Source organism: Coenobita brevimanus, chromosome 100 (genome assembly GCF_032717465.1).
Source record: "Coenobita brevimanus isolate Jiangsu-jjx chromosome 100, ASM3271746v2, whole genome shotgun sequence".
NCBI lineage: Eukaryota > Metazoa > Arthropoda > Malacostraca > Decapoda > Coenobitidae > Coenobita > Coenobita brevimanus.
The window spans coordinates 26,389,253-26,413,052 of record NC_137053.1 but is presented as its reverse complement, the minus strand read 5'-3'; the positions used below and the strand labels follow the sequence as shown (position 1 = coordinate 26,413,052).

The 23,800-nt window shown below is 41.9% G+C and overlaps 1 protein-coding gene and 1 pseudogene across 1 annotated transcript in view; both read right to left on the bottom strand.

Annotated features, from left to right (window-relative positions):
* The window catches only part of LOC145414612 (synaptogenesis protein syg-2-like), a 1,004,755-nt gene that overhangs the window by 504,147 nt on the left and 476,808 nt on the right, over positions 1-23,800 (bottom strand). The gene's annotated exons all lie outside the window — the stretch shown is intronic.
* LOC145414527 (uncharacterized) overlaps positions 1-23,800 on the bottom strand; it is a 65,284-nt pseudogene that overhangs the window by 18,780 nt on the left and 22,704 nt on the right.

The window sequence follows — 23,800 nt, the reverse complement described above, 5'->3', positions numbered from 1 at the left end:
TCCGAACTGTCACCCCGAAGACCATTGCATCGCCGCAAGATTTGATGTGTAGCCAAGTTGTTCAAGAACAACATTCTGACCCAACACTTGCTGTCATGTGGAAGAAACAAAAGGGTAGAGTGATAAAGTATTCACAGGGAGGTCAAGCCAAGTTCCATCGTAAACAAGGATGGTTGTACGGTGAGTCACGAACATCCCAGGGCGAGGTTCGACTGAAGTTTGTCGTTCCTGTTAAGTATCGCCTAGCAGTGATAGAATGGGGTCATTGTTCAGCCTCAGGAGGTCACATGGGCAAAAGGAAAACCAAGGGCCGTATCCGTGCTGACTTTTTCTGGCCAGGGATGGGACGAGAAATAGCTTTGTGCATTCCTGCAGTGTGTGTCAACGTACCACTAATGTCCTTCCTGCGCCGTTTGAATCCACACCCATAATCTCAGAGTCAGTTGAGAGAGGGTAGTAGTGAAGTGGGTGCAGACCTGACGTCTCACCCATTGGCCCCACAGAACACATCATGTCCAGGGCCTGTACATACATACGTACCGTAGGTTAAGGGGAAAGTTCGAGAACCCCGTAAGGACAATCCGAGGCTGTGTATGAATTACCTTGTGGAACGGCCCGAGCCGTGGTCCTCTCTGAGGATTCCCGTAGAATGCACATTATCCACATGAGTGTTCACACCCACGTTGGGTGTTAAAATGCAACCTGCCCGAGACTGCATAGGGATTCTCAGCTTCCTGTCATTAATCGTAAGTGTAGAGGTAGGTTAACCAGTTAACTGCCCGTTCTCAGAGATTTGAGCAATCCAAGAACTGGCACGTTTCCTGGTTAATAATGTAGGTTAACCAGTAAACTGCCCATTCTCAGAGATTTGAGCAATCCAAGAACTGGCACGTTTCCTGGTTAATAATGTAGGTTTAACCAGTAAACCACCCGTTCTGAGAGATTTGGGCAATTCAAGAACTGGCACGTTTCCTGGTTAATAATGTAGGTTTAACCAGTAAACCGCCCGTTCTGAGAGATTTGGGCAATTCAAGAACTGGCACGTTTCCTGCTTAATAATGTAGGTTAACCAGTAAACTACAAGGGTCTTGAGAGATGTGAGCAATCTAAAGACTACGTTTCCTGGTTAATAATATATCCATTATTAGAATGATAGTGTACTTTTTGTAACATAAGTACTGATTGCTAGGCAGTGAGAGAGAAAAGACACTTTTGTTGCTCCACCTTGATTGCTTTTGCAGGTGCAGCTGGCAGGTGTAACATTATTGTGGTGATCAGCTGATCGTTTCTGCTGCATGCTGTTGCCTCTTCTCTTCTGCCTCATCATCATTATATACTATTGTACTACTTAATTTTACACATAGGCACAGTTATACCACAACTGTCACACCTACACCGTGTATTACATACATCACGCTCCATAACAATTAGTTGTTAATGTAAATGTAGCGAACTTTTCGCTCAGTTTGACCTGAGTACAGGATTTTTCACCGTCGTCTTGGATTTTTTTACTCAAGCTTGCCTCTATTAATGTAAATACGAGGTTTTTACACTCATGGGCGACTGAGATTTTCTCCTGTAGCAGGGTAGTACACACACCACAGTATGAATCTTGTGTGACTGAGTTAGGATTTATATGTATATATGTATATAAAAAAAAAAAAAATTTAAGAAAAAATTTGATTTTGATGGGCATAATGTCATGAATTGGCACGAGCGTGTTTATAAGTTCGTGACATTTTTGTATCAGTGTAAAAACCGTGAATTCTAGTGGAATTTCCACTGAGTATCACTCAGTTCAACCGTCCTAGCATTCACTCGATTGGGACGGTTTTCAGAGCATTTTTCACTGTTTCAAAAGTGATCATCCTTACGCGCAACATTAGCGCCTTCACTGAGTGATTTATTGTGAGAGTATGTCGCTCACTTTCTTTCCGTTGACCATTGAGCAAACATGGCCGGCCCTCGCCCTCTCTCATAATTCGAACTTAGTCAGGCTTTGATTGTCGTGAGAGAAGGTTCGTGTACAGCGAGTTCCTGAAATCTCCACCTAGACGGTGAATTGGCGAAGACGTCTAGCGTGTTTGCAGCGTCCGTCCTACATAACGAAGCCCAGTCATTCTGCTTAGCCCCCTCTACTGACCAGTATTTCTTTTCGTTTTTCCTAGGTTTAAGTTTAGCTTTCAAGTGAGCGAGTGAGTGTATTCTCCTTGTTATTTTCAATTCATTTTGAGACTCATGTAACGTAAAATTAATTCATTGTGATTAATAAAATTCACAGTTCTTTTTCTTTGAGCTCAGTGTAGTTAAACTCGTGTTTTATTTCTCCACGATTAGCTTATTTAGTTGCCACTCCTAGTTTGCATAGACGCTTTACATTATTCATAACTGGTACTTAGGCCAGTCCTTTTGTATTAAGTTTAAATCAGTTGTGCCAGCCAGAAGTTAATGCACCGGCAAGCACCTTTTTATTACTATTAGTATTAGTTATTGATTGTCAGGGGTGGAGTCACACTCTCGAGAGGCTAACAGTACTACAAACAGCACTCTGCTGAGTACTGTTGAGAAAGTTTTTAAATTATCGTCCTTAGAGAATCGGCGAAGTAAGCCGCCATAAAGTAGAACTTACTGCTTGATTTCACAAGTCAATTTTTGCCCTTATTTACTAGCAACGTTTTTAGCATTATTAATTTGTAAATCTGCAAAACCCCGTGACAGATATCCTGTTGTGTTTATACGTCAGCACTAAAATGACTGCCTAGGACGGGTTTACTGTGCCTTGGCACCGCTTCTTGTTTCTGAAAAGTTGTGCAATGAATACTGCATCAGTGGCCCATTTGCCTGTCATTAGCCAAAGCTGTATCTCATCAGTTTTCACTTTTACCCTCATAGCTTCCAGGACTCTCTCCATTACCTTCATTATACGGTTCAAAACTTTTGTACCTCTTGTTTTCACTTTTCAGGCATCACCTTTTCCTGTACACACACATTTACAATCAAGTTCTTCTGCCAGTCATTCGGAACACCACGCACATACATATTCGAGTTTATCAAGTCAGTAACTAAGCTCACTCCTGCATCTCCTGAGGCCTTCAACATTTCGGCAGTCAAACCCAGATACACTCACCGCCTTCCCTCAAAGCACAGTGTCGACTGCCTCGCCCACGGCACCAGCATCAACCAATTATATGAAACAGGGAAAGTGGGGAATGCCAGAACAGATGGGGTGGTTGAACAGCTGAGTGTACCGGATGGCAGTGGCAGTGACCAGGAGGACGTCCATGAAAGGAAGGGCTTGGTAATAACCAATACCATTTTTAGGCACAAGATGATCCACAGGCATACATGACGAGTAATAAGGAAGATGAGTTGGATGAATGTAAAACATTGATGTTTGTGGATGATTCATTGAAAAGATTTGTGCATGACCCTTGAGTGTATAGATCATTGTTGAGTGGACTGTTTGATTTCTGCATAGGAATGTCGGTCAAAGTTAGATGTGCAAAAGCAATGGATAAACCGAGTTAGAGGAAGACGTGAAGAAGCAGTTGGTGAAAGAGAGTTGAAATGCTGAAGTAGTAGTAGTAGTAGTAGTATGTCATCGTGAACTGTCTCTCGAAGCTGCACACAAAAGGAATGAACAAGAAAAAAATAGAAATTATCAAGAAAGGATCCAACATGTGGACCACGGTCGAATCACAGCCCTTGTGTTCACGACATCAGGTGGGATGGGTCCAGAGGCAGTGAGATTCTACTCGAGACTGGCAGAGGTTCTTTTTGAGAAGAAACGTCAACCGCAGAGTTCTGTTATGGCTTGGATGAGATGTCGACTCTCATTCTCCCTCATGAGACCTGCTCTGCTATGTCTCATGGGCACAAGATCATCAGCCCTCAGGCCTGTCTCTGGCGGGTATGGATTACGAAGCTACAGTGGTCATTAGTCGCATAGACCAGCGACTCCAATAGTTTAATGTCTTTATTTACATTGTAATATCAATAAATATAAAATAAAAATAATAATATTAATAGTAGATGGTTGGTAACCACAGCCGTTGGCGTGCTTGGGGCCAACGGATTGTAATATGAGGGTTAGTGTTAACCTTCACATTACAACTCCAAATGGTGAACTGTATTAGGAAGGTTGGTTTTAATCTTCACAATATAGTTCCTCAATGGATGGAGGTGATTTGAAAAAAAAAAAGTAGTAGTAGTGGTAGTAGTAGTAGTAGCTACTACTACTACTACTACTACTACTACTACTACTACTACCACTACTACTGCTACTACTACTATGTCAGCATTTCAACTTTCTTTCAGCAACTGCTTCCTCACGTCTTCCTCTAACTTGGTTTAACTACTACTACTATTACATTTTTTTCTACTAGTACCACATCGCCTCCATCCATTGGGGACTTACACCGTGAAGATCAAAACCAATCTTCCTAATGCAGTTCACCATTTGGAGTTGTAATGTGAAGGTTACAATCGGTTGGCCCCAAGTACACCAACGGCTGTGGTTACCAACCATATACTATTACTATTATTACTTTATTTTAGGTTTATTAATATTACAATGTAAAAAAAGACATTAAACTATTGGAGTTGCATATCTACCCACCTGAGGGCTGATGATCTTGTGCCCCTAAGACATAGCAGTGCAGACCTCAGAGGGAGAATGACAGTTGACATCTCATCCAGGCCATTACAGAACTCTGCAGTTGACGTTTCTTCTCAGAAAGAACCTCTGCCAGTCTCGAGTAAAATCTCATCGCCTCTGGACCCATCCCACCTGATGTTGTGAACACAAAGGGAGTGAATCGACCGTGGTCCACATGTTGGATCCTTTCTTGATAGTTCCTGTTTTTTTCTTTTTCATGCCTTTTGTGTGCAGCTTCGAGAGACAGTTCACGATGACATGCTGCCATGGGATCGAATATCCTGATGTCGAAGAACACCCTCTGCCCACATGTCCAGAAACCTCGAGCACAGGCATCCACTCTTGCATCATTTGATGTGTTTGCCATTCTGTGGGTGAAGTGCTCGCCATCCAGGGGTAGCAGAGCTGGCTCAGTCGTGACATCATGGCATATTTCCTGCAGCATTTTGACAGTGAATTCATGTACTTCATTGTGTCGGATGCAAACAAAGCCTCCCTTCTTGCGTACCATTGCATGGTTTGCATCAATGGCAGTGCCACAGACACAGTGTTGACGTAGGTTTTCTGTTGGCCACCCGTATCTCAAGGCTATGGCATCAATAAATTCTTGTTTGTTGAAGTGGAAGCCTTTTGCCTTGAGAGGCAGGGTTGTCAGCCAGTTCGATGCCCCAACCTCCTGTACAATTTTAATTCTTCTGCACTGGTCTGGTATTAAATGTTCGATTATGTGCTGCAGCTGGTCCTTCTCTCTTGCTTCTCGCTCCTTGCTTATCTGTGTCTTTATGTCTTTCTGCCCTTGGTGGTCGATTTCACTCGTCTCAACCTGGGTGCAAATCTTCTGTGTCAAGGATTCGGTGAGCCTGAGTGAATTTCTGTGTTCGTAGCTTGCCAGAGCTGCTGTATTTATAATACCAAATCCTCCCATCCTGGGTGGTAGTGCTAGAAGTTCCCTCTCTTCTGGTGTGGGGATGTGGCCACTGGTTAGAGATGGGAGGAATGAATCCCTGATAGCATCCTCCAGTGGTTGTAGCAGCAACTCAATGTCTGGTATGGTCCTCACCACGAAGGTCCACTTGTGCTTTACGCCATAGGTAAATGCGCTGTATGCTGCATGGGGTTCTGTTTTTCGTGGCTGGATAATATATGAATTTTTTCTACCCATGTCTTTACCTTATCACTCACATATTTGTCTTTGAATTCCTTAGTTCCAGTCGCAGCACCTAGATACCTCTGACCTTCCTTGGTCACTATCACGTTTGTGCCTTTAAAGGATTCCTGTGCATCTTCATAGTAAGCTGGTTTCACGATCAAGATGGACTTCCTTGCATTAGGGCAGTAAACTATTTCAGGGCCATGAGATATTACAAGGACCCACCAATTTCTCATGTCCTCCGCCCTGCCAGCACCCGTGAGATCACCAGCATAGGCTACCTGTTTTACATTGGTGGCCTCGTATTTCATTTGTTGTTGCAGCACTGTCATAGCCAGGGCGTACATAGCCATGACGACGGGGTCCCCCTGGGTAGTTCCTTCTGTGGATTGGATTACACCGACATCGTGAGCAGCTGTCTGACCCACAGTGTAGAGGTCTGCTGGTTCTTTAAAGGTGTTATCCACATATTGGGCAAATGCTGGGCTTTTAACCTTGATGTGGTGCAGATTTGTCTCGTGGTTGATGGAATAAAATGCATTTGAGGCATCAACTAATAATACTGCCTGACAGTCCTCTTCCTCATATATTTTCCTCATGGAGTGAACTGCTTGCTCACCTCCTGCCTGCTGGCCTGCACACACTTGGAGGTTGCCAACTGCCTGCTTCACATCATCTTTCACCACCTCCATGATGCATTTTCCTATAATCTGCCTTAAGATTTCACCCGCCCCGATGGGCCTACATCCAGGATTCTTATCAAGGGGGATTAGTCTGCAAGCCGTCAGTGTTTCGATGTTGTTGCACTGACTTGAAACCAGCTTCCTCGCCAGTGAGGCAATGGTGTTACACAGGTCTGTTGCTGCCTCCCCAAACTTGATGTTACTGAGGATTACTACTACTATTACTACTACTAGTAGTAGTAGTAGTAGCAGCAGTAGTAGTAACAGTAGTAGTAGTAGCAGTAGTAGATCATCTCTGGTCTGTCTGGGGGAGAGGACCCATCAACCACAGGCAACCAATCGTCCCTGCAAAGCTGGTCCGTGCAATGAATCGATATTCCCTTGTGGAAGACAGCTCCTCGCCACAGAGAGGCGCGGGGCAGTGTGAAGGTTTGGTTCCTGGATGGGCTCTGCATTTGCGTCTCTCCACCCAGGTAACAGGGGCACCACAGCAGGCTCCACATCACCCTATTATTTGCTTATATGGTTACCAGCCAGCGTTGTAAATGGTTCCCTGAGTTATAGGAAACCATTATGCTTGCCACTCGGTGTAGAGTCACCTAAGAAATAGGAAGACAGCATTACACCAAGTGAGTGGATGATGGTCACCACCACTTTTTTTTTTTTTATGCGAGGAAGAAGGAACCAAAGGCCATGAGCCCGCAGTTACAGTTCCCTCCAAGAGAAAAACAAAATACAATAGAGAGCCAAATTCAAGATCCGATCATTTTGAGATGCCTGGACACACTGCGTTTGAAAGACTGGAGATCATAGGCAGCAGGAAATACAGACAGAGGGAGACAGTTCCAGAGCTGACCTTTTGCATAAATGAAAGACTGGGAGTAACGGTTAACTCTTGCATTAGAGAGTTGGACAGAAAAGGGATGAGAGTTTGCTGCCAGACGGGTGCTACGCACCCGTCGTAGTGGTGGAGGAATGCAAGCAGACAGTTCAGAGGAGCAGTGACCATTAAAGTAGCGATAGAAAAGAGATAAAGATGCAACAGTGCAGCGAAGAGACAGAGGTTGAAGGGAGTCAGTAAGAGGGGGAGAGTTAATGAGACGAAAAGCCTTTGACTCCACCCTATTGAGAAGAGCTGTATGTGGGGAGTCTCCCCACACATGAGAGTTGTACTCCACACAGGGGCGGATAAAAACCCCTGTATAGAGTCAACAATTGTGCAGGGGTAAAGAAAGAGCGGAGTCGGCTCAGCACACCCAATCTCTTGGAAGCAGATTTTACAAGAGATGGAATATGATCTTTCCAAGATAAGTCCTGAGTAAATGAAACCCCAAGCATGTTCAAGGATGATGCAGGATTAAGCTGAATATTATTAAACATTAGTGGGTATACCTGTGGAAGATTCTGTCGGGTTGATAGGTGTAAGAACTGGGTCTTAGATGCATTAAAAACAACCATATTATTTTTACCCCAGTCAGAGATACGAGCCAAGTCAGACATTAGGTGTGCCATAGCCTCATCCCTTGTTTGTTGAAGTAACTGTTGAGATGGGCGTTGCGGGAACCGAATGGAAAGGTGAAGGGTGGAGTCATCAGCGTATGAGTGGATAGGATTAGATGTACAGCTTAGAAGATCATTGATGAATAAAAGGAAGAGAGTAGGTGATAGGACAGAGCCCTGAGGAACACCACTGTTGATAGATCTAGAAGAAGAACGATGGCCGTCTACAACAGCGGCTATAGAACGACCAGAAAGGAAGCTAGCGATGAAGGCACAGATAGAAGGATAGAAACCGTAGGAGGGCAGTTTGGAAATTAAAGATTTATGCCAGACTCGATCGAAAGCCTTTGAGATGTCAAGTGCAATGGCAAAACTTTCGCCAAAGTCCCGAAATGAGGATGACCAGGAGTCTGAAAGGTAGGTGAGAAGATCACCAGTGGAGCGTCCCTGACGGAACCCGTACTGACGATCGGAAAGAAGGTTGTGATAGGAAAGATGCCTTAAAATTTTTCTATTGAGAATTGACTCGAAAACTTTTGAAATACAGGACGTTAAAGCAATTGGACGATAGTTGGAGGGTTGGGAGTGGTCACCCTTCTTTGGGACTGGTTGAATGAGAGCAAACTTCCAGCAAGAAGGAAAGGTACAAGTTGACAGACAAAGGCGAAGGAGTTTGCCTAGGCAGGGTGTAAGCACAGAAGCACAGTTCTTGAGAACAACAGGAGGGACCCCATCAGGCCCATATGCCTTGTTAGTACTGAGGCCAGTAATGGCAGAAAATACATCAGCTGAAGAAATTTTAATGTCAGCCATGAGGAAGTCAGAGGGGGGAAGAGATGGAGGAACAGCACCGGAATTGTCTAAGGTGGAATTGGAGGAGAAAGTCTGTGCGAAGAGTTCTGCTTTATCAGTAGAAGAAATAGCTACAGAACCATCAGAGTAGAGAAGAGGAGGGAAGGATGATGAGGTAAAGTTGTTAGAAAGATTTTTGGCAAGGTGCCAGAAGGAGCGGGAAGAATTCGAGTTGGAGAGTTGAGAGCATTTAGTATGGATGAAATTATTTTTAGTTGAGCGAAGAACAGACTTAGCACGATTCCGGGCAGAAACGTAAAGATGATGCGATTCAGGGGTGGGTTGGCTCCGGTACTTTTTGTAGGCCCTCTCCTTGTTGCGGACAGCATTAGAACAAGTGTGATTAAACCAAGGCTTTCTTGCAAATACAGGAATGTATGCTTTCATGCGTGAGAGAATAACCTCCGTAATGCGCAAGGCACACTCAGATGGCTCACGGCCATGGAAGCAATAATCATTCCAGGGAAAATCAAAGAAGTACTGCCTGAGGGCCTCCCAGTCCACGGCTCCAAAATGCCACAGATGACGTTTCCCTGGAGGGTCCACAGGCCGTACCAGAGTGATAGGACAGGTTAAGGTAATAAGGTTGTGATCGGAGGAGCCCAACGGAGAGAAAAGATTAACAGAGTAAGCAGAAAGATTAGTTGTGAGGAAGAGGTCAAGTATGTTGGGACTCTCTCCAAGGCGGTCAGGGATATGGGTAGGGTGCTGTACAAGCTGCTCTAGGTCATTAAGGATAGAAAAGATGTAGGCTTGTTCACCAGGTGGATCCGTGAAAGGAGAGGAGAGCCAAAGATGGTGGTGAACATTGAAATCTCTTAGAATGGAGATTTCTGAGAAAGGAGAAATGGATAGAATGTGTTCCATCGTAGAAGTAAGATAGTCGAAGAATTTTTGATAGTCAGTAGAATTAGGGGATAAGTAAACAGCACAGATATATTTAGTCAGAGAATGACAGGAAAGCCGAAGCCAGAGTGTAGAGAATTCAGAAGAATCGAGTTCAGGAACACGAGAGCAAGATAAGTCGTTGCATATATATACACAACAGCCACCTTTGGCTTTGAAAAGAGTATAGAGAAAGTAGGAGGATACAGAAAAGGGTTTGCTGTCAGTTGCCTCAGACAGCTGAGTCTCCGTTAGAAAAAGAAGGTGAAGTTTAGAGGAGGAGAGGTGGTGCTCAACAGAGCGAAAGTTAGAGGAAAGGCCGCGAATGTTGCAGAAATGAAGAAGAAGAGAGTCAGACAGTGGTTCCAGGCACCTCGAGTCGTCACCGGGAGAGGGGCGGATGGTGGGGGCATTTATGGTCCCCCCCCCCTAGGGATTCTGAGGCTTGGTGAAGAGACGCCATTTTAAATGAATTTTGAATAGGAAGTGTAGTGTGTACTGTGCATGTAGTTTGGTGTAGATAGTTAGAGAAATTTGTACTGGAGAGCATGCTGGCCTACTCTCTGTGTAACTGAGACTTGCCACAAAAGACTGAAGTAGAAAGACAAAAGGGAGGAGTACAAGAGAGAACTGGAGGAGCGACTAGCTCGAAATGATCTGGAGCAGGTGAAACGTAGAACGTATATGTAGTGTTCACAGAAGAAATATGTGTTTAATGTGAGGTAATGTGAGAGTTGAATAGACATAAGGGCGTTAAAGGAACAGTGTGGTGGAATGAGGAGGTGAAACGAGCTGTGGAAGAGTAGAAAAAAGCATGTAGTAACTGGATGGTAATGAGACGAATACAGGCTGTGAAGAAACGGACAAGAGGGGTGGTTGTTGAGAGGAGGAGAGAGGTTAAGAGACTAGTAAGAGAGTGTAAAAAGAGAGTAGATGAGGAGTTTGGAACACTCTGAGTACGAGACTGTTTTGGAAGGAGGGCAGGAAAGTAAGACAGGATGATAAAAGAGGTATAAGTGTTAAAGAGAGAAATGGCAGAATCTTGGTGGAGAAGAGAAAAATAGTGATCTGATGGAGAGAGCCTTTTAAGAAGTTGCTGAGCATAGCGAACGATGATAGAGCAAGTAGGCCTATCTTTTGTTGGGGAAATGCTTGGAGAAATAGAGTCGAAAAGGAAGTAAAGTATCGATAGAATGGAAGTGTGTGATACAGATGACATAATGGGTGAAAGAATCGTTAAATGATGGTGTGTGTGGTGCAATGTTGAAATACAAGGGAGAGAGAATGTGAAGAATGAATGGACATGAATGTTGTGCAAATTGGCTTTGGAGCAAGATGAAACTCCACTGAGCCGAAGTTAGATATAATAGTTCCCTTACGTAAAGTGAAAGGGGGAAGAAGATTGTGTGTGTGTGTGTGTGTGTGTGTGTGTGTGTGTGTGTGTGTGTGTGTGTGTGTGTGTGTGTGTGTGTGTGTGTGTGTGTGTGTGAAGACCAATGGGGAATAGTATTTGTATACTCAGAGGTGTATGGACATTGTAGTAGAATACTTATCGACAGAGTTTGCAGGAAAGCTAAGGAAACAGATCGAGAAGTACAAGGTTTCAAGAAGAGAAGGACGTGTGTACGGTATACCAGATACTCATTCCATGACGGTTACTGGAAAAATAAAGAAGGGAAAGAATTTGTATGGTGCCTTCTTGGATCTAATAAAAGCTAATAACAGAGTGCACTGACAGCGGATGTGGAAGGTGCTGATAATATAGGGAATAGATGACAAATTGCTGAATACTGTCAATTGTATGGGTGAAAGATCAAGGCCTGTAGAGATTGTGTAGAGTGAACTAAAGGGAGGGTGAACTAAAGGAGTTCATAAATTTGAATGTTGGACAGAAAAATGGAAGTGTAATGACTCCATGGGTTTATATATATATATATATATATATATATATATATATATATATATATAATGCACTTATTTTTCTAAATTCTTACTTAACTACAGGAATGATACTCATTTCAACTTGGGTACTTTGGTCATAACACTTATTTATTCCTCTGTAGTTTTCCTTATCTTCTAAAAACTTTTGTATATTGCACTTATTATTCTAATATCTTACTTCTTTAAGTAATGTTTGTCCTTACATTCGAAATAACTTATTTTTTACACTGAAATTTTCCTTGCTTTTCTATTTCACGTTTGTCTATTTTTGTGTACAAATTTACACTACTCGTATATACATTTCCAAACACATGAGTACCTAGTACCTCATCTCAGTGTGGTACTGGAAAAGCACTCAGGTTAGGGTGAGTTACCCCAAGAAACACCGGGCTGGGACTATGTGGAGGTTGGTGAGATGGTGGCGAGGTATGAGCACTGCTAAGGAGGCTAGGCAGCGGTAATGCTGTGCTTTTGCTGCAAGTGACTTTTGGCCACCTGACCCTGGTCCCTACTCGACATTGAGAACATTGCCATTTCCAGTTCCCTTCCAATTGTACTTTTACTCAGTCCCTTTCTTGGATGAGTGGCCGGCTAGGCAAGTGTGGAGGTGTCATATGGCCGGTGGTGGCGGTGAGAGAATCAACAATGTGGTATCAGAGCATGTGGTAGACTGCCAATGCTGACTGCCCATATCCCCTATGCTTGCATGACACCGTGATGACAAAAGAAAATGGCGGTCACTTGAAATTATGGTGAGAAAGGAAAGTGGCTGTCTGTGAGCTGGACGATCCCGAACACCTCATTTCCGATGCTCAGTTTCGTTAGCCGCGCTTCATGGGTTAGTGAGAGAAACTGCCTATATTGTTGTTTCCCGATGATACTGTATTGTTAAGTAAAGATGAATGTGAGTTGCAAGGGTTGGTGAATGAGTCTGGAGGTGTGTGTGTGTGTGTGAGAAACGATATCTAAAAGTGAATGCAAGAAAAAGAAAAGTTTTGGTCTTTGATAGAACTTAAGACAAGGAGTGTATACGCAGCCCGCATGGTGGGGAAATGAAGAATGTGAGTACCTTCAGATATATAAGAAGTGTGATGAATAAAGACGGAGGATTAAAGGATGAAGTGCATGAAAAGGTAAAGTAGGCAAGAAAGTTCCTGGTTCATAAAGAGCAATGGTAAGGAACAGGGGAGAGAAAATGGACGTAAAAGAAAGGCACTGCATGATCAGTGAGAGGAGTGTTAATGCGTTATTTGGGAGAAGCATGTGGAGGGACAAACAGACAAATGAGGAGGTGATGGAGTGTTGATGGAGGATGTACTGGAAAGTATATGAAGTACCGTACATACAATTGGTATCAAAAGTTCTGTCACGGATTCTTTTCTCTCCGCGGGCTTTGAATACCACTGTGGTGGACAATGAGCAAACAACGCTCATGACACTAATCTGAGGACAAATGAACTCATCGGTGTCGGTTGCTGAGGACTCACCACACTGATTATTTTTTTTTTTATGTGATTTTCTCTCAAATGGCAGGCTGGGAGAAGGGTCGGCGGAAACATATGCCGGACGCGATGGGTTAAGGGATGGAACATTGAGAGAGATATTTCATCACTGGTAGATGAAGTCTCTGACGTATTTCAGAGATTAGGTTGTTTAGCTGCAGAACAACATATTTTCTTGAAAGATGATGCCAAACCAGTGCAGAATGCTTGTAGAAAGATGCCATTTCTTCTTAGAGATAAGTTTAAAGCAGAGGTAGAATGCAAAAAACTATAATTATTGTTCCTGAGGAAGAACCAACTGATTTGGTTAACAGTTCAATAGTAGTAAGTAAGGAGAATGGTTCATTAAGTGTATAAATAGATCCCAGTCATCTGAATAAAGCTATCCAAAGAGAGCATTACAAGCTGGCATCACGAGTAGAAGTTATGGCAGGTTTTGCAAGTGCAAAGATTTTTAGCAAGTTAGATGCTTCATCAGGCTTTTGGCGGATCAAACTTGACCACGAAAGCAGCAAACTAGCCACATTTATCGTTCCTTTTGGTAGACACCATTTCTTGAGACTGCCCTTTGGTGTGCCCACCCCAGAGACGTATCATTGCACAGTACACATATTGTCTGAAGGCAAAGACTGTGTTAATACTTCTATGGATGATAAAATAATTTGGAGAGAGGCCAAGGAAGAACATGATAAGACTTAGTAGAGTACTTGAGACAGCAAGAAAGGCAAATCTTAAGCTTAATAAGAACAAATGTTAGTTTGGTGTAAACAAGCTAGTCTTTCTAGAAGATGTACTGACTGATCAGGGTGTAAAGTCGGAATCAGAGGAAGTACCTGCTATTGTTGAGATGAGTCGTTTTCAAGGCAAAAGTCATGTACAGAGGTTTTTAGGAATGGTCAGTTATTTAGCAAAGTTTGTGCCAGACCTGTCAACTAAAACAACACCTTTTAGATAGTTTCTAGATCAGAAATATGAATATTCATTGCAACCAGGATTTGAAGATGCATGGCAGGAACTAAAAACACTGTTAAGAGAAGAACCAGTTCTTAGAGTTTATGATCCAAATAAGAAAATGAAGATTTCAGCAGATGCTTCAAAGTAGGATTAGGAGCAGTCTTCCTACGGAAACATGACTGAGTGCCAGTCTCAAACGCATCCAGAGCTATGACTGGGGCAGAAACTCGCTATGCACAGACTGAAAAAGAATGTTTGACTTTAACTTTTGCATGTGAAAGATTTCATCATTATCTATATAGCCAGAAATTTGAAGCTGAAACAGATCACAAACCTCTGATGGCTGTCATGAATAAAGCATTGTGTGATTATCTTTTAAGACTTCAGAGAATGACAACAAGGTTACCGAAGTATGATACATGTTTGACATGGACACCTAGTAAATTTATGTACACTGCAGATACTTTGCCTATAGCAGCTGATAAGTCCAAAGTAGTTTCAAAGAGGACATAGCCACAAGCCAGTGAAAATTGTAGTTTATGTTCTTTTCTCAAAGAAAGGGAGATGTAACGATATTCATGACTTATTGTTATTTATTAAAATAACAAAATTAGATAAATGTATCCATATATTACGTTTCACAGTCATGTGTGTTCCCTACCACTTGAATGGATGATCTTTTGTAAACCATTGAGCTGTTGTTGTTGTATCCGCCGCGTAGTCCAGTAAACATGTAGACGGCTACCTCCTCTTTTAATGGCCTCTCCATGTAGAATACGCATTCCCCCACAAAGGCCACAACTTACCACATGATATCAACACATGAGCACTACTAGTAGGGAATCGATCGGGCCTGACTTACTCTCTAGCCTAATAGGTTTCTAGAATATTTGGGATCTACCTCTTTAAGACAGATAACAGCAGCTCTTGTTGCCATTGCGGCCAACTGAAGTGTCCGAACATTTTTTTATGGTAGGTGCAGCCCCCATTTGAGAGGATGCTTATGCATTTTCTCTCTGTGGTGTGTTGTCTTCACAGAAGGCACCTCGGGAGTATGACAGGCTTCAGGCGAATAACCTTCGCCTCTCACTAGAGTTAACCATGAGAGAGAGAGAGAGAGAGAGAGAGAGTAAGTCTATCACTACTTCCTAGCTGATCCCACTGTTATGGTGAGGAAAGTGTTTCAGTCCGTATATAAAAAAAAAATGATCTGAAGCACAAAAGAAATATCTACTCCCTCCGACTGAAGAGATTACTGGTAAGAAACACACTGAATATGCCATCGTAATAACAAGAAATTCCTGATCGGATATAAAGAAAGTAGACAAAAGGAATGTAAATGCACTCGTATATTCATACTACAAGTTCACACGTCAGCATTACGATGTACTGTACCATCATTAGTGCCATCATTCAGTTATACCACCGTAATATTGCCACCATCGAAGTCTTTATGTCTTTACTGTTACCACCAATCAAAACTAATTTTATTACTGACTGCTGTTAAACTTTGTATTTCGTACACATTAACCCTTCGGCTGCAGAAATGTTTTTGTAATCCATATCCATGCTGTGGTAAATATGGGAAAAATAGGGTGTTTCCATTTGCTGTTTTGACCCACTTACAGTTAACCAAACACATTTAAATTTAATCAGTGAACAGAGATAGCACATGCATAAAATTATAAGTGGTTAGAGAGAGATATAGAGGCGAGAAGGGAGGACGGAATCAATAGGATGAAAGTGTATGAGACGATGAAGAATGACAACGTGCTGAGAGCATTGGGAAATGATGGAGTGTGTGGTGCAACGCTGAAATACAGGGAAGGAAGGGTGATTGAATGGATATGAAAGATGTACAAATTGACCTGGTATGAAGGGGAAGTTCCAGATAGCTGGAAATCAGGCATAGCAGTTCCCCTATGAAAAGTGAATGGAAAAGAGAAGTGCTGGACATTCACAGGGTCACTTTTCTTACCAATGTAACAGGAAACAGGTGTCTCATTTAATACATATCGACATACTTAGTGAGAAAACCAAGAAAATAGCTCAAGGAGAACCAGGAGGGTACTTGAAAGGAAAGTATTAAGACCAGATATTCGTTCTAAGCTGCTTACTGGAAAAGTAGACTGAGAAAGGGAAGAACTCTGAAGCTGAATCTGGGGGAAGAATACTTTTGACAGAGTAAACAGCCAACGGATGTGGAAGGTGCTGTAAATTAGGGAGCAGATGTAAAACAAGTGAATGCTGTCAGGATTGTTTGAGGACATAAAGGAAGAAGGGCGTGTGGAGAATGAACTTTACTGATTTGAAAGTTGGACTGAAACAAGGAAGTGCCATGCCACCATAGCCCCCCCCCCTGCTCTCTCTCTCTCTGGATAGTGTCATAAAGAAAATATAAAGTAGGACAGGGGATCCTGGAAAATCTCTCGTGAAAGGAGACAGTTTGAAAATTTCCTATGCATCGGTGAAAATATGAGTTATGGTGATGGTGATGATTAATTATTATGGACGTGGAAATGGCATTAGAGTATTTTCAGGATCTGGCCATATAATGCTTCGTCTCACTCTCCAGTCTGCTGAGTTTAACACTTAGGAGACTGGGGCTCGTGTGGATCTTTTTCATGGACATTTACAATCAACTAATCATTAATTCACCGAGAAACTTACCGCAAATATGTGCCTCATTCGAAGTAACTAACGTTCTGGCACACAGATTCCACTTATTAGACATAATATATTATAAAATGAGGTTTTCATTATCAGGCTTTTTCTGTACGTACTGAGAGAGGGAGAAAAAAAAAAGTGCAGAGATAACATCATTCTCTAACGTTATTAAATCAGTTATGATCAATCATTAATGAACAGTTGTTATAGAGCTGAAGATATATAATCATAGCTGACCATTCACTAATTCATAATATAACACGTTATATCCAGCCTAACGAAAATCCATAATACCTTTCAGCCCAGTGAATGCCAAATAAGTCGGACTGGAAGATCGATTTGACAAATAACCAGAGTCTCATTTTTCGTTCACAATTAGGGCACATCGAATTTCATTTTTAAGTTTTGGGAATGGCTCAGTTTAGGCGAAACCACACAAACTATAGTGACCAGCAGACTCGAACCCTCTGATGGGTAATGGTTTCCCCCACTGAAGATCACTAGGCGGTGGCGGAAAAAAAAAAAAAAAAAAAAAAACTAAGCCCTCCAAAGGCTTAGAATTATAGCTGAGAATCTGGATTTACTGTGTTATTATTCGCATAATTATTCGTGCGATTGCTGCCTACAATATTTACTATCACCTGTGGCATAAGTTACTATGACCTAAACGAACTTCAAAGAAACGAAAACAACAATTGGAGGAAAGTGAGATGACAATAGAAACAGGAATTTAAAAAATGCAACGACGGCAATTATTGTGTGTGTGTGTGTGTGTGTGTGTGTGTGTGTGTGTGTGTGTGTTGTGCCTGCTAACATCACTCAACACAGGAACCTGCAGGGTAAGGCTAAATGCTCAACAACTTTCCGTGCGCCTGGGAGGAAGTTAAGGGTTGTGTTTGTGCCAGCAATGGGTCTGGTTTTGCACATAACCTGTACTCATTTCACATAAAATCAGTAAATATTACGGTTTCTATTCGGATTTAAGATTTTTTTTTTAAATCTTTCTTCGTATATATTAACTGTGAAATAAGATGTGAAAGAGACGTTACACAACTCTACCATCCAAGGACATTAAACCAATCAAAAGTTAGAAAAATAAAATGTCGAGGTCAGGTGAACGGCCGATACTGAAATGAATTAAACCACATTAATGAAAAATCGAAGGTAACTTGTAAATTCTTAAAAATTTTAGTTTTTACTCATGAAAGTAAACCCATAAAAAAAAAAAAAAAAGATGCTCAACTTCTTGATGTAATAAACACAAGAAGAAAGTGTAATTCAGAGCTACGTTCTGAGTTTTGTACGAAAAGATATAGAAAAACACTGGAGTTTCGAGCAAAATTTCTTACGGCAAATTGCCAGGACTAACAAGGGTTGTTTATGGGTGATACATAAACCAACGCTTGTGTGAATAACCTAGCCGTGAAAACAATCTTTTGAGACCCTAACCTTGGCATCCTGGGCCGCAGCGTAGGTGTTCTTCGTCCGTAACCAACACATCTTTCAGCCCGATCTCTGACTTCGTTCGGCTGTAATTTTGATAAAATTTTGGCCAAAACTTGCTTATTTAAAAATTGTTATTAATTGCTTTTTCACAGACGGAGGGCTACCAAGAAATAACCTAGCTATGCGAGCACATTCTTTGACCCAAATCTTGGCATCTATTGGTTCTAATACTGGAGTCCCTCCATTTTATATTAAACATTCAAGGACTATGATAGTAGCATGTTTTCGATATATATATTTTTTTAATGCTAGGAAGAAGGAACCAAAGGCCACAAGCACGCAATAACTGTTCCTTCCAAGAGAAAAGCAAAATACAAGAGAGAGCCAAATTCAAGATCCGATCATTTCGGGATACCTGGACACACTGCGTTTGAAAGACTGGATATCATAGCCAGCAGGAAATACAGACAAAGGGAGACAGTTCCAGAGATGACCTGTTCCATAAATGAAGGACTATGAGTAACGGTTAACTCTTGCATTAGAGAGTTGGACAGAAAAGGGATGAGAATTTGCTGCTAAGCGGGTGCTATGCGCCCGTCGTAGGGGTGGAGGGATGCAAGCAGACAGTTCATAGGAGCAGTGACCATTGAAGCAGCGATAGAAAAGAGATAAAGATGCAAGAGTGCGGCGAAGAGACAGAGGTTGAAGGGAGCCAGTAAGAGGGGGAGAGTTAATGAGACGAAAAGCCTTTGACTCCACCCTATTGAGAAGAGCTGTATGTGGGGAGTCTCCCCACACATGAGAGTTGTACTCTACACACGGGCGGGTAAAACCATTGTACAGAGTCAACAATTGTGCAGGGGTAAAGAAGGAATGGAGTCGGCTTAGCACACTTAATCTCTTGGAAGCAGATTTTACAAGAGACGTAATAAGATCTTTCCAAGATAAGTCCCGAGTGAAAGAAACCCCAAGCATGTTCAATGATGATGCAGGATTAAGATGAATATTATTAAACATTAGTGGGTACACCTGTGGAAGATTTTGTCGGGTTGATAGGTGTAAGAACTGAGTCTTTGATGTATTATAAACAACAAGATTATGTTTACCTCAGTCAGATATACGAGCCAAGTCAGACATTAGGTGCGCCGTGGGCTCATCCCTTGTTTGTTGAAGTAAATGCTGAGATGGACGTTGTGGAAACCGAATGGAAAGGTGAAGGATGGAGTCATTAGCATACGAATGGATTGGGTTAGATGTACAGCTTAGAAGGTCATTGATGAATAAAAGGAAGAGAGTTGGTGATAGGACTGAGCCCTAAGGAACACCACTGTTGATAGATCTAGAAGAAGAACGATGGCCGTCTACAACAGCGGCTATAGAACGACCAGAAAGGAAGCTATAGATGAAGGCACAGATAGAAGGATAGAAACAGCAAGAGGGTAGTTTGGAAATTAAAGATTTATGCCAGACTCGATCGAAAGCCTTTGAGATGTCAAGTGCAATGGCAAAACTTTCGCCAAAGTCCCGAAATGAGGATGACCAGGAGTCTGAATGGTAGGTGAGAAGATCGCCAGTGGAGCGTCCCTGACGGAACCCATACTGATGATCAGAAAAAGGGTTGTGATAGGAGATGCATTAAAATGTTTCTATTAAGAATTGACTCGAAAACTTTTGAGACACAGGATGTTAAAGAAACTGGACGATGGTTAGAGGGTTGGGAATGGTCAACCCTCTTTGGGACTGGCTGAATGAGAGCAAACTTCCAGCAAAAAGGAAAGGTACAAGTTGATAGACAAAGGCGAAAGAGTTTACCTAGGCAGGGTGTAAGCATAGAAGCACAGTTCTTGAGGACAACAGGAGGGACTCCATCAGGCCCATATGCCTTGTTAATATTGAGGCCTGTGATGGCAGAAAATACATCAGCTGAGGAAATTTTAATGTCAGCCATAAGGAAGTCAGAGGAGAGAAGTGATGGAGGAATAGCACAGGAATCGTCTAAGGCGGAACTGGAGGAGAAAGTCTGAGCGAAGAGATCTGCTTTATCAGTAAGAGAAATAGCTCAGAGTAGAAAAGAGAATGGAAGGATGATGAGGTAAAGTTGTTAGAAAGGTTTTTGGCGAGATGCCAGAAGGAGCGGGAAGAATTCGAGTTGGAGAGTTGAGAGCACTTAGTACAGATGAAATTATTTTTAACAGAGCGAAGAACAGACTTAGTACGATTCCGGGCAGAAACTTAAAAAACATGTGATTCAGGGGTGTGTTGGCTCTGGTACCTTTTATAGGGCCTCTCCTTGTTGTGGACAGCATTAGAACAAGCGCAATAAAACTATGCCTTTCTTGTATTAGTCAAAGGATATGAGAAGGGAATGTATGCTTCCATGCCCGAGAGAATAACCTCCGTAATGCAATTGTTTAAAAGTGCTTGAGTTTACTCGTGTTGGTTGCTTTTCATTTCGTTAGCCGATAGTTCTTTATATTTCTGTGATTTTGATAATTTTCCCTGAGGACAAGAAGCATACCACTTTTAGTGTGGCACAAACTGTACACCAGAGGAGTTTTTTGTCTCTCCCATATTTAATCACAACTCAGAACTGGAACTTCAGGGAAGAACACGAAAATACAAAAAGAAGATGAAATCTAAGAATTACTAAAGATTTTGTAATGAGGGAGATGGTTCCAGTCTTGTCTCATACTAATTCCCATGTGACTTAGCCAAAGTTGATATGCGAGTCGAGATATTCGAAATTCCAATAATAGGACAAACATAGTATTATTCCAAATTACTACGGATGTAACCGAAGAAAAGGAATATATATATCGTGCAAACTGAATGGTTCGTACGTGATTGCGTAAAGAACGGAGAAACACAACTTGCGTTCATAATTTGAGGCTCTAGATGAAGTATATAGACCTTCTCAACGTATCTCAACAGTCATAATAAAATGTTGGTGAAAGAAAGTTTTATTTTATTTTGTTCGATTTTCGGAAGCTGTACTTCAGTTTTTTCTCGCCCCTGGAAGTTTAATCACGTTTTCTCCAGGTATGTATACGCAAGGTTTTCAAAACAGATTAGGAGTGAGGGAAGATAAGATAACGTAATATTTGTTGTCGAGAGAAGTTGGACCTTCTCTTATCTATATTTGTCTTCACCTGCGCCTCATCTGCTATACTATAAACTTAAGATCGTCTGGTTTACTTTTAGCAAAATCACCAAATTCTCAAACGCGTAACCTAAACTTATGAAACAACCCAAATCTAAACTGCTATTGTATCTGACAGCTAATATTACACCCATTCTTTTTGCTTACCACAACACAGTACATACCATAGATTAGGACGACCTGATTCAATACTTAACCTAAGCTAACCTCGCGACGCCCAACTTAACCTAATGTAGCGCATCTCACGGAAATCAATATCTACCGTAGTGAATTACTTCTTCTAACATGATGTACCTTTCACTTATATTGCACCTAAATTATGTTATTCTAATGTATACTGTCCGAAAAAAGTAGGCTCAAGTTAGTCAGTGAAAATTACTGTATAGGTAACAAAGTACCATAAATATCCTCACGAAAGCAGTCCTTGGCAAACTTTGGAGCCGATCGTTGCAACTGATCTCTGCTTTTCCAGGTTAATGACCATCTATCCATCACAAGCAGACCAATCTGTGTCCTGTTTACCATTCATTAATCTTCCCTACCTCTACAGCGTGCAATGGTTCGTCCTGTTGTTGGTGGTCCAATATTTAGAAGAATTTCTCGTTGATGGTTCCCCGACATGCTGATATTTTGTTTGCCTCTTGTTGATTATACTGATACATTGCTTTCATTATAAGATGAACTGTGTGTGTGTGTGTGTGTGTGTGTGTGTGTGTGTGTGTGTGTGTGTGTGTGTGTGTGTGTGTGTGTGTGTGTGTGTGTGTGTGTGTGTGTGTGTGTGTGTGTGTGTGTGTGTGTGTGTGTGTGTGTGTGTGTGAGAGAGAGAGAGAGAGAGAGAGAGAGAGAGAGGGAGAGAAGCAGGTGTGTTTTGAGAAAAAATGGTTATGAATAATGTGCTGAAACTGTCAAAAATAGGAGTGTAGGAACATGCATAATGTTATAAAAAAGAGAGTAAATGTGTTGGGTGGGTTTAAATAAAGCATTTAAAAGCTAGGGAACTGGGGAAAGAAGGACCACAGACGGTCAAGCTCCAAATTCAACACCATTCGGCACTTAGTTTTCATGTTCAACAGGTTGAAAAATCCTTGCTCACATAGGGGAGCATCAGCAAAGACCTCACAGCAATATCAGCTGCAGCAGAGTAACTCTCACTCATTTTAGGTCACAACTTGGTCAGGGGAAGTGCTTCAAATGCATCTTTTGCAACAAAGATCTTCAGGTCTAGGAATTCTTCTTGCATTTTATCTTGGAGAAGGTGCACATTAACAATGAATGGGTGTCTAATTAATTTTAATTGCAAATCGCTCAGTTCGAGGAAATATGGCTGCAGCTCCATCCTCAGGGAAGAAAGATGTGTTCTACAAGGTGCACCAATTCACGTTACCCAGTGCCTTGTTTTTTCTAATACTTCGCTGAGTTGTTTAGACATGCTAAGATCTTAATCTTTGATCTTACCATCCTACAGTTCCATTTTCACATTGTGTGATCTTAGTTTGTCTATGAAATCAATAACTGTGGTAAAACGGTCTTGGTGTGGTAAGTTTAACGAGTTTACACGTAAGAATATGTCCTTCAAGTAAGCCAGCTTCTGGAGTCACTGGTTTCTGACAATTTCTTGATGAACTCAAGCGGCTTTGTCTTGTTGTCACGTTTGAAGAATTTGGAGCGCCCCCCATTCAGAGTGTCTACTCTTGTTACCATATTTCCCCACGACATCCAGCGAATCTCGATGAGAAAGAGTAACGCTTCATCTGATCCAAACTCTTGGCACACTGAGTGGCAGAGTCGTGTATTCAGGGCACTTGTTGCTATTTACTGTGTGCACAGCATCATCAAGAACTGCTGCTCTTAACTCTGGAGGGAGAGTTTTAGATGCCAGAGCATAGCTGTAAAGCATATGATGAAGATGCCTTGTTTCAGGACTCGCTTCATTTACCCTTCCTTGAAACACTGATCGACAGCCGAGTATTGCTGGTGCTCCGTCAGTTGCGCACGCAAGAAAGTCCTTTAGCTTCTAAAATTTTGAAATTTCATGGAAAATGTATTTACCTCTTGCAGCCGACTCCGAAGCATAACAAGACAAGAAATTATCCTTGAAATCTCCACCACTGATGTATCGCACAATCACCAGGAGCTTGGAACAAGCAGCCACTTCAGTCAACTGATCAAGCTGGATTGCAGATTTGTCAAAAGATGCCCCTATTATTTCACCAATCACTTGTTGTTTGATGTCGTTAGAGATATCTAATATTCGTCAAAGAAATATCATTTGAGAGGGGCATTGATGTGACCTTATGCTGAGCATCACATCCAATTACACAGCAGATTATAATTATTTTACAGCAAGGGACGATTAACTTCTCAGCAATGATGTTTTTTTTTTTTTTGTGCACTTATCATTGA